We start from the raw sequence: 12,551 nt of genomic DNA, 5'->3' as shown, positions 1-12,551 counted from the left end.
GACGTTTTCTTCATCATTAACAGCCGCTGTAATCACTGTTTAACCAGCAGCAGCATCATGGGGGATGGAAGCAGAGGACCAGGAAGCATGTCTGGATGCACACAATAAACCAGGTTACTGGCCGAGAGATTAGTCAGGAGAATTTATAGAAAACTTCACAATAAGCCATGAAACATAAAAAACACAGTACTGTGGCGAAGAGGTTAACACACCTAGACTCTTTTATGATCCTTAGGGACGATCAACTCAACAGGAAATTAAATATCCAGCAGCGATTTCAGCAGCTGCAACACACTTGAATAGAAAATGAAAAGGTGTAAAAATACAGTCAAGAAAAAACAGTATAAAGAAATAACAATAACAAATGATCTTTAGCTATAAAAAGACGTTTGTTATAAATGATAAATGAGCAGATAAGAGCAGTTAGTGTCCAGGAGATGTCTGTAAGTAGATTATTAATTACTAATGAAAGAGTGGATACCACTCCTTTCCTCCTTCCTTCCTGTTCTGTCCTTGACCAACGCTAAATTAAAGAAAAAGGTGAAAAATTACCAAAACGCGAACAAGATAAGAATTTTGCGCACTTCTCCATTTGCTCTTTTTAATTTATTCAACATTTGAAGAAAGGGACAAACCTAGTTTTTATTAAAGTGCTGTGGAAGTCGCTAAGTGTAAATTATTACTTTGTTGTTTTATTTATGAATGTGCCACAGATTCGTCTTCGACAAGGGTTTCCATGTATGTTTCTTGTTCATATTTCATTTGTAGCTTTTATTTTATATTTTCAAATGCCATTCCAATTTCTCTGTTTATAACATTTGTCCTTCAATTATTTCATGAATCATCTCCTGATGAATATATACACACACAGTACTACAACTGAATCTTCCTGAGCAGCTCTACAGAGGACCCCAGTCTATTAGATAATATTTAATAATGGCGATACCAAAACATGTGTAGTGACAGTAGGTAGTGTGTGTACAACAGAACATTATGTTTGTTTTACCAAACTCAAATAACCAGCATTCCTTGTTATTTTAAAGAAAATTTGTCAAATGTGACTAGGCTTGTGCACAGCACACACACACACACCATGCTTGTTACACACACAGGGAAGCGCACCAGCACCAACACATGCAAAATACACAAATAGTATTATGATATGATCTGCTTCTGCGCTTTAACTGCACATCCAACAGATCAGATTGTTCTCTGGAGGACCTCTCCTTCCTGCTCAGTGATCATAATAACAACACACCAAGGTCCAAAGTGTCTGGCAGAAGTTTTAAAGGGAATGGAATGGGAGACGACACATTAACAGGAAATATGAAGATGCATATATTAGTTAGAAAAATATACCAATAACAACAGATTAAACTGAGTCCCAACAAATCTCCTTATGTTTAGTGATGTTTGTCTCTCTAAGATTCAGGGAGTCTCAGCAGCTGTATGATAGGAGGACGTTTTGTCTCAAGACTGTCTCCTTTTGGAGAGAGAGGGAGAGAGAGAGGGAGAGAGAATGTAACCTTATCCACATTAACTGAAGGACACATGAGTGTAAAGCATTCATCATCAGTTTGATTAGTTTTTATATTTTGCAGAGACAAACATGAAAAACTTAGGAGATAAAGAAACTTAATTTAACATTACATGAAGCCCTAAATGGGCAATTATATGTAACTATCTCGATCTAAGTAATCTATGGAGGGTTAGTTCTTGGTAAAACTTCAGCAGCCTTTTGGACCTTAAGTTTGTCCACAGCGCCACATGTGGCAGGTGAGTAACCTTTGTTATATGATGCTGTTAAAACATCTGAGGTGAGACTGATAGTTCCGGTTTATTTAGTCTCAGTTCTACATCTGCTGAGTTGGTATAAATGGGTTTATGAGTTGGTCCAACAACTACTGAGTTGATGCTCCTGATATCAGACCAACCCTGGTTTTCTGTCCTCATGCAGCTGTGCAACCCACACCAGGAGAACTGGAGTCAGATCCCATCACTGGAACAAAGATCACACTCCTATAATAGTCATCTATCATAATATATCATATCATATAGCTGCTGTGGTGTTCTAGTAGATGCAGCTGGAAGTCGTCCAGCAGCATGTTCTAGGTAATACAGTCTGTTGGTGTCTTTGCTTATTCGCTTACTGTGCTCGAGTCTCCTCCAGCAGAACAAGTCCGATCCAGAAGTGCCCAGATGTGAGGAGACATCTGGCAGCTCATTTTACGTTCTGGGTCCAAATGAAGGAAGAAACGAACATCAGTTCCACATCCACTGATCAATAGATACTTATTTTAAGGACATTTACCTGAGAATACTTATTTACTGAGGACGTACTGCAGTGTTTCCACAGTGTGGTATTGGTGCATTTTAAGGCCCGACACAACATGGACCAACCAGGACCAGGACCAGGGCTGGTGTGTGTGCTGACAGAGGGACGGGAAATGGACACAGGTGATGCAGGATGAGGAGATCTGAGGACACTGGTGGACAGGTGGAACAACTTCATCTTCTTTTCTAAACTCTGTTTGACTCCTGAAGCATGTACGTTATTTTCTTTTACACATTAAAAATATAAATATTGTTTTCTATAATGTGAATCATGTACTGTGTGACTGTGAATCGATCTGTATAAATAGACAGCGGGACCTGCAGACAGACAGCTCTCCCAGAATGCATTGCTATTTACAGCATATCCATAAGCACCTTTTATAAATAAAATGATTAGATATGAAGAAGAAAGTGGAAATTTTATATCCATGTCTAGGGGTTCCTGTCCTGGACTGATCAATGATTTTGAGAACAATCTACTTTTAACTCAGTTCAATAATAAAAGAACTAGTTAACACTACAGTAGCTGCTCGCTCTGCGGAAATACAAATACATTTTAATTTCAATGCTTATGAATCAGAATCAGGAAAAAGTTTGGTCGTTGCCTCGGGTGAAAGTGCAACCATCAAACTTTAATATAAAACATATTAAACATTAATATAAAAAAATAAAATATGTTAGAAAGCTAATTGATCATACAAAGTAACTGATGCATAAAGAAAAAAAGAAATTGAAAACAAATCCACAAAGAATACTTAAATTACATTCATTCAACTTTTTGCATTCAATGAAAAATCATTATCCTGTGTCTGGTGTAAACAGTTATTATAACGATTTGTTCAGTTGTAATAATTCAACATCTGCTATCTGTAACTTTAATCTCCAGGGGGGATGTCTGTTTCTGCTTTTTCTCTTTTCTGAACCAACAGAACCACCAGCAGAGAGCTGTCACAGTCCCGTCAGCCACAGTAGAGGCGATCCTTCCCAGACTCTCTGGTCGTGGAGGACTTGTTGTGTTTGGAGGACTTGTTGTGTTCGGTGTCTACGGTTTACATCCCTCGCTGCTTGAAGAGAACATACTTTATTCGTGAGGGAAAACCTTCAGAAGTCGACGTTTCTGGGATTTTCTTTCACGCTACGAAAATGTGACCAAAACACTCTATTAGGGACCAGTCCTATGAGCTTTACTGGTTACTGGCTGCACGGTGTTCGTCGGTTAACTGGTCAGGACTGTTTCCCAAGATGGCGCTGCCGTGTACGTGATGACTTGTCTTTATAATCTATCTTTTAATAAACGGTCTGTACACTTACAAAGTTCTCAATGGTTCCATGTAGGACCCTCAGTAACTACCATGGAGGCGTGTGCTATGTTGAGCCTTTTTCGATATAGAAAAAGCGATTGTCTTTTTACTTTACCCGGCCGACGACAGCGTTACAAGATAATAGCGCTTTGTGCTAAAACTGGTCACTTGATGATACATGAAAACACATCCAGAGAACGAGTTGACTTGGAACACATGGTGTTATTAACCCTAGGTTATTTTGTACACGGATGTCTCCTTTAATGTGCAAAGGAGTCCGATGATAGTGGTATGGTTTACAACGCCGTATGAAACCAATCAGATTGCTTCAACTTACCAGAGACATTGAGCCAAATCTAACAGAGCTCATCATGATTGGTAGTTAAGATGGTAGTTAAGATGGCGGCGCGATCAGACGCAGCGGCTCACGGCTACTCCTTTTCAGTGTTCTTTTTGTGTTTTTGTGTTTGTTTTTGTACTTCTTGTTCTCTTGGTTGTGTGCCATCGGCGTTGCGAAAGTCCACTTACACCCGCCAAGACCTTTTGGACTCGGTGAACGGCACCAGATAGCTTTTTCGCCTGATTTTCATAACAACAATAACCCTTCTGTCGACATAGAGAGACAGCCCGGGCCTCCGTGTGGATTGTGTGGGGTAGGAGGCGGCGAAGACGGGCCGCAAGGAGAGGAAGCAGAAACGCGGACGCCAGGGCCGGCCGTCTTGCTAAGGCTACGAAAACAACCTCACAAGCCACATTTCCAGCGTATCTCTCCAATGCCAGAGCGCTAAACGCAATAAAATGGACGACCTGCAATTACAACGCGCGGGTATCGCTTTGGTCGTGATGCTGTGTTTTGATTATAACCGAAACTGGCTTCACCAGGGCATTCCCGGACGTTTAGCATGCAGCTAACAGGAGCAAACTACTACGATGGACAGGACCCTGAAAGCTCCCGGTAAGAGTAGGGGAGGGGGGCTCTGTATGTACATGACATGAACAACTGGTGAATCACGGGACAATCATAGATAAACCCTGCCTCCCTGACCTCGAGTACATGTCTGTAAGCTTGCCGGCCTTTTTTATACCTAGAGAGCTAACGGTAGTGATCATCAGGAGTGTTACATACCGCCCCACGCCAATGTAAAAACAGCGCTCTCTCTCGGTCGGACACAAGTCAACGAACAGAAGCGGGCGACCACCCAGACGGTGTCCATATAATTGCAGGAGACTTTAATAAGGCCAAGCTGAAGACTGTACTCCCGGAAATTCTTACCACATGTAAAGTGTCCTACCTTAGAGGACCGAACACCCTGTAAGTCTACTTAACATTAAGCCACGCGTACGAGCCATCCCTCCCCCATCTGGCCAGTCAGACCATCTCTCTCTCCTGCTCCCACCAGCCCTACACACCCCTCAGACGCAGCACCAGGCCCACCATAAAGACTGTTACAACATGGCCTGAAAAGCCCTTTCCAAACGCAGATGGGGGCGTTTCAGGGGGCCAGAAAGACTGGGACTTATGACACCAGAGCTGGAATCATTCAAGGAAACAGTACTGGACTACATTAAGTCGGAATTGGGAAGCTGGATGGACAAAAACAATCCGGTCTTCCCCTAACCAGAAACCCTGATGACCAGCCAGGTCCGTGCTCTCTCAGGGTCCGCGAAACACTGCTGCAGGTCAGACGGACCGAGCAGCCCTGTGTACAGGTATGCTCGAGCTGACCTGAAAAGTGGAATTAAAAGAGCCGAAGCGGGACCACAAGAAGGCATAGAGTCCCATCTGTCCAGCATTAACACCGGGAGGTGTGGCGGGGCATACAGAAATCACCAACTACAGGTGTCTGGTGGATTCATCATCAGGAGATTCAGTGCGAAGCTGCAGAGGAGCTGAATTGCTTCTTTGCTCGCTTTGAGTCACCAAACCCGTCCAAGACTGCCGGACACCTCCACCGGTTTCGCACTACCCCATCCCTACACACCTCCACACTGGTCTGCACCACCCTACTCACCGTAAAGGAGCACGACGTGAACGAAGGTACTTAGCAGTGATCCAAGGAAGGCTGCTGGCCCAGATGGAGTTCCTGGCAAGTGCTCAGGGCGTGTGCTCACCAGCTCGCCCTCATCTTTGCTAGGATCTTAAAACCTCTCCCTGGCCCAGGCAGTATTACCCCCCTGCCTAAAATCAGCCAATATAATTCCAGTGCGAAGAGTATCCATCCACCAGTGCTAAAATGATTACCGTCCTGTGCCCTCACCCCGGTAATCATGGAAGTGCTCGAGAGAGAATGTCTCCAACACATCAAGGACTTACCACCCCCAGATCTGGACGACCCCTATCAGTGTGCCTACGCACAAACGATCCACAGAGGATGCCATCGCCGTAGCATCCACTCTGACACGGAGCAACCTGGAGCAGCAGCAGGCTACGTCGGATGCTTTTTGTGGAATTACCGCCCGCCTTTAACACAATCATCACGGACATCTAATATCCAAACGAGTCCCTAAGGCCTCCCCCCTCTCACTTGTGCTGGTAAAGGACTTTCTCACCAATCTGGCCGCAGACGGTGAGACTGGCCCCCACCTCTCCTCCACTGTATGTTGGTACGGCTCCAACCACAGGGCTGGCGTGCCCCTGAGCCCCCTCTGTACTGCCTCTACACCCAGCTGCAGTCGACCCACAAAACAACAACATCATCGTCAAGTTTGCTGACGGCACCACAGTGGTCGGACTCATCTCACAGGAGACGAGGCACAGCCTACAGAGAGGAAGTCCTTGACTTGGCAGCTTGGTGTTCGGAGAAACAACACCTGTTTGAACACCAAGAAAAAACCAAGGAGATCATCATCACTTAGAAGAAGAGCACGACGAGCCCCCATGTACATCAACGGCAGGTGTGTGGAGGGGTCCAACCTTCCGGTTTCTTGGTGTCTCATCTCAGCTGACATTTCTCATGGTCAAGCCATCACAGCGGTCATCAGAAGGCCCAGCAGGGGAAATAACTTCCTGGGGTCCTCAGGAAGTAAGACCTGGAACTCAAACCTTGCTGCTGACCTTATACGCTTATCATCGAGAGCCTGCTGACATACTGCATCACCAGTATGGTACGGCAGCTGCACCGTGGCAGGAAGGGAGAGGCTGCAGGTTGTAACCGTCAGCAAAGAAGATCACCGGCTGCCCTCTCACCCCATATGGACATTCTACACCTCCCGCAGTTCTCAAGCAGAGCGGAGAACATTAAAGGACAGCCCCACCCCGCTCTGATCGTTTGAACTGTGCCCTCAGGAAGGCGCTACAGGTGCCACAGAGCAAGGACAACAGACTCAAGAACAGTGTCTTCCCGAAGCAATAACGACCTGACACCCCTGAACTCACATATGCATGACTCCACTCCACAGCCCCACCGGCCCCGGACTGTCGTCTTATTCCGTCGGACTGTGCAAATTATTGTATACTGTTAATGTTATTTAATACATCATAGGGACACGGGAATCTGTTGCAATTTCAGTCATACAGTGCATATTTAATACAGTAACTTTCCATTAATGTGCAATGAATTCTTTACTTAATTAGTACCTTAATCATTTCATTCCATCACGGTGCAATAGTATTTATGAGTGTATCACTTACCTGCTTATTCACGCTGATTTATAAGGTATACTTGACAGAGTCACTACACTTTATATCTTTGACTTGCTATTTTTTGATATTTTATACTGTTATATTTTATCTGTATATTCTTATAGTTTTTTGTGTCAACAGCTGCAAGGGATGCTTTAATCTAGGGCACAAAGTACGTGCTACTGGTATAATGACAATAAAGGCATTCTATTCTAGTAATTCCTAATAATCTTGTGCGAATTGAAAACTGGTACAGTCCAGGAGTCTCAGTACTGAGTCTGGGACACATGAAGTCGCGTCATACTTCTCTTGAGGACGTATTGTCCCACGGACTCGTCCTGAAAAACTGCCATCCTGAGATCTTGGACCTCGAGGGCCTTCATAGAGATGAACACAGGAGAAGGGTGCTGAGGAAAGTTAACAGTCACAGAGACATTAAGAGAGGTTTGGAGGTAGATGTGAGGTTTGTGGTTTGTGTGAGGTCTGCTTAATTGCCATGGTGTGCGTCTGGTTCTCCTCTGCCTGATAGGAGGTCTGGGTCCACCATTAACTACAAATGTTCCTGTTGAGGAGCAGAGAGGACAGTGAGGAGCCAGACACACTGAAACTTTAAATTTGACGCCGACCCCTTATGTCTTAGTATTTCGTGTCATGGCGGTGGACACTTAGTCTTCTTTGTGTAGTGGTGTGGATAATAAAGGAAGCTGGAACTAACCAGAGAACAGGAGGTCAGGAGGATGAGCCGCAGGAGCTGCAGATCACTTCTCCCTGTGAGAGGAGACAGAGGTGAAGAGGGGACACAACACTGAGCTCAGAGTCAGTTGCTGTATTTCTCCGGCACAGATGTGCCGCACAGTTGTCGCGTTTTCCGTTGAGGTAAGAACGCGGAAGTTGTGTAGTAATCAATTTACTGTTATGACCTGGGGGACTGGCGTTAGGTTAAATGTGTGGTATGGTGCGGTGCAGTTTGATAAACGTTTGTTGAAGTATGGTATATCTTGGTGTGAGTATAGGGTCTTCAACAGCTTTCAGTTATTATTCAAAAACTGACGTTGTGCTCCTTCGCCAATGATTATTTTAATTAGACCTTTGTTAATCTTTAACAGGGCAAGCCACATCATTGTAGGCTCTTATGTAGTGATCATCATTAATGTAAATGTATGGTGAAAGGTGCAAACTCAACATAAAACATTTTACACGGTAATTAACAAAAATAATTCAAATTATAATAAAACAGAAGTATAAAAAACATTGAAACAATATAAAAAACAAAAAACAATCTTGAAACAATTGATGTAATATAAAAAAAGGTTTAAAAAAGAATTTGTGATAAAGTTAAGAATTAAATCATTCATTATTTACGAAAGTATTGATGCATTTATAAAATGATTGTGTGAGTAACAAATCAAAAACATCGTAAATTACATTAAGCTTGGGGGAACTGTAACACTTTGCATCAATGTCGTGTCCTGGTACTTAATGAATAGTTGGATTATGGCCAAAATGATAATCACAATTATTTTGATCAATATTGTGATTTTAACCAAACACTTATTCACAGTCTAGTATAACCGTTTCACGTTCCATATTATACTACATTTCCTATAATGGTGAAGTGTAGTTGTATGTCCTAATCCTTTTCTGTTTCACCTTATAACCGCAGACTTCCAGTACAACTCGGTAATGTCACCTACAGAAGTTTCTGATGACTCTGCAGTTGTTGGTGTGTCTAGGGATGGACAGGAGGGGAGGTACAGGGCACTGGTGGGTGACTTTTGGGTGGTCTGGTAAGAAACCACTGCTGTTGAAGTGGATAAGACAGAGAGGTGGGATAGACTTCAGGAGGAGGCGAACGGTCCGCAGCCCCTATGCATTCTGGGAAGTGACGTGGACTGGTGGAGATTACAGATACTGGGGTCGTCAAAATAGCAGCAGGCTGAACTGGAAGGTCACAGCACTGCTGTTTACAAGAAGGGGATGAGCAGACTCTATTTCCTGGGGAAGCTGAATCCTTCACGTGTGCAGAAGGATGTTGGGACCTTTACCAGTCTGTGTGGCCGTGCTCTTGTTCTCCTCCGTCATTGCTGGCGCAGCAAGCCATCGGGAAGCCAGCGATACAAAAAAGAATACTGAACAAACTGATCAGGACGGCGGGGCTCCGGTGATCGGTCTGCAACAGGAACATTTGAGCTGTGTGGAAGGAGGTCGCTGAACAAACTCCCCCGTTATCTATCATGGTAACCCTGACCAACCTATCCACCCCACAATGGTCCAACAGAGAGCAGCTTCTCAAAGAGGCTCCGAACAGTTAAATGCCGCACGGGACCAGCCTAAAGGAAAATCATTCATACCTCAGACAATAAAACTCTTCAACACGTCCATCCTGGGGGGGTAGATGAGATCTGGGGCACACAATAATACATAAGGGCAACCGGCAGAACCTGGGTCATATTTATCAAAAGCTGCCCCATTTTTGTTTGTTTTTCCCATCTTGTAAGACTTAAATATTTTGGTTATTACATTCTTATATTTTATCTTATATTTGTTATGATAAGATAATTATCATTGTATATTGTATGTATGGATATGTGTGTGTGCTGTAACACGTAATTTCCCATTTTTTTTGGGATCAATAAATATCTAGATATTATCTATCATCTATCTATAGTTACTCTACACGGAATTAGGTGCATTCAATAAACTTCTCCGTGTGTCGCCGTGGCGCGGCAGCGATAAGCAGACGTGCCAGCGGAAACACTGGTACAAATACAGGTTGCAACTCATAACTATATAACAATATACCGCTGTGTAATAAAACATAAAAGAGACTCTACAAAAGCCTGCACTACCGATAGTGTTGTAGTTTCTGTCTGTTTCTCCAACTACATTCACACACTTCTGTTTATCTTTAATATTGGTATTATATTATTATTACAAGTACTTACTGTCAATATTTATGGGTCTCAGGTTAATATATTTAAATTATGCTGCAACTCTGGCTCTTGCCTTAATACACATTCAACTAATTTTTTAAGTCACTTACATGCAATAGTGTTTCTCTTAAATGGCAACCGCATGTTAAAATTACTTTTGTTTGACGGCTTTTACTTACTCAGGCTACCATTTTCATTGTCTATTTCTGCCTGTATTTATTGCCCTTGTATTTCGTTCGTGCTTATGTTTGTGTGTTGTTTGTTTTTTGTTTTTGCTGGGTTTTTGCTGCTAGCTGCTACCTGTAACGACAGAATTTCCCCGTCGTGGGATAAATAAAGGATAATCTAATCTAATCTAAACTGTAGACAAAGTCAGAAGTGGGATGGTGGGGGCCGCTGGGTGCGGGGCGCGGAGAGTAAGACGAGAGAGACTAACGGGAGAGATCCCAAACAGGCACGGCGTTACAGAAGAAAGAAATGGGGTCATGAACGCACAATGAAACCGGAAATAAAATGGTTTTTGATTTTACCATTACATGATCCCTCCATCACAGGTTGAAGGAAGCAGGGTTAGACAATTATGCAAAATTTTACATCGGTCCCCATTTCTTTTCCCCCCACCTTCGACTGTAACAGGGTGATCAGGTCAAGTCTGGCATAACATATGGAAAAGGGCGTCCTGCTAGCAACAAAAGGTGGTTCTTCTGTCTCCTGTCCCCTGGGGTGTTAGGCTGAGACAAATTTACATTGTTGATTGGACTATGTTGAGTTGGAGTTTCACAATTGACACGACAGGACCCTCTGGTCTGTAACAAAACACGACCACCAAAGGTTTGGCAGGGTTTGCAGTGTTGAAGGCAGGTCAGTTCAGTGCACAGGCAAAGATGTACGGGCATGTTGTCATGACAACAGCGAACCCAATGAGAATGGAATTGAAAGCAAGGTGAAAAGGAACGCCCCAAGGTAAATGAGAGTGTTTTACGGATATCTGGACTGCTCCTGGACTCCGTCAGGGGAGGGGAGGGGTGGTAGGGGGACGCGGGAAGCGGGATCAGTCGCTGTCAGCTGCAGTGTTACTATGGGGTTTGTGTCGGGTTGTCTGTGTTTATTCATCTTCATCACTGCTGTGCATTAAATCCTTTTAATTCTTAATTTCAAACCCCCGCATCCTTTTCCTCAGAGATCCGAACGAACGCAAAAGTTAGTTATAAATTTCTAACAAACAGCCGTTTGCCTGTGTTGGATGTTTTACTCTTCTCGTATAACTCTCCGCGCCCGGCACACAGCGCCAGCCACACTTTGACATTGGTCTACAGTTTAATTTTTTTTACACAGCTGTATATTGTAAGTATGAGGGGCAAACCTGTATTTGTCCAGTGTTTCCATGGTAATCTGCTATCACGGCCGTCACGGAGAAGAACACAGCGAAGTTAACTGAATGCAACTAACTTCAGTTGGTAGAGTAAACAGCGGGTGGACGGAGTGCTGGACCTGGGCGAGATGTGACCCATGGCCAGAATTCATAGAGTTCATACAAATGCAGCCCATTGACCATACAGACGTTTCATACACCAACGTGGGTATCCCTATTCAAACCGTGATGGACCGTTCATAATGGGTCAGCGGTCTCTTGTGAGTAGCGTCCTCACACTCCTCTCGCAGTTATAAATCGCTATGTGACCAATACATTTGTTTGGTTTAAAATCAAAAATACTCGTGATACAAAATTTTGATCAAAATAATCGTTTTGGCATAATCAGACACGAACTAGACCCTAGAGACCTGGAGCTAACGACACTAACAGCACTAGAGCCTGTGAGCTAAGCAGCCGCTAACTAGCACCCTAGAGCCCTGTGAGCTAACAGACGCTAACTAGCCATAGAGCCCTGTGAGCTAACAGACACTAACAGCACTCGAGCCCTGGAGCTAACAGACACTAAACTAGCACCCTAGAGCCCTGTGCGTACAGACACTAACCCAGCACCCTAGGCCCGTGAGCTAGCAGAACGCTTAACTAGAACCCTAGAGCCCGTGAGCTAACAGACGCTAACTACCCCCTAGAGCCCTGTGGCTAACAGACACTAACTAGACCCTAGAGCCTGTGAGCTAACAGACACTAACTAGTACCCTAGAGCCCTGTGAGTAACAGACACTAAATAGCACCCTAGAGCCCTGTGAGCTAACAAACACAAAATAGCACCCTAGAGCCTGTGAGTAACAGGACACTACTAGCACCCTAGAGCCCGTGAGCCAAACGGACACCAACTAGCAATGGTCTTCGTTGTCTGAAAAACAGACGGGGACACCAAATGTGAGTTTTACTGGTAAACGGGTAAACCTTGAGGACACGACGATAACCGA

Source organism: Etheostoma spectabile, chromosome 19, assembly GCF_008692095.1.
Source record: "Etheostoma spectabile isolate EspeVRDwgs_2016 chromosome 19, UIUC_Espe_1.0, whole genome shotgun sequence".
NCBI classification, from domain to species: Eukaryota; Metazoa; Chordata; class Actinopteri; order Perciformes; family Percidae; genus Etheostoma; species Etheostoma spectabile.
Note: the sequence above shows the minus strand (reverse complement) of the source record.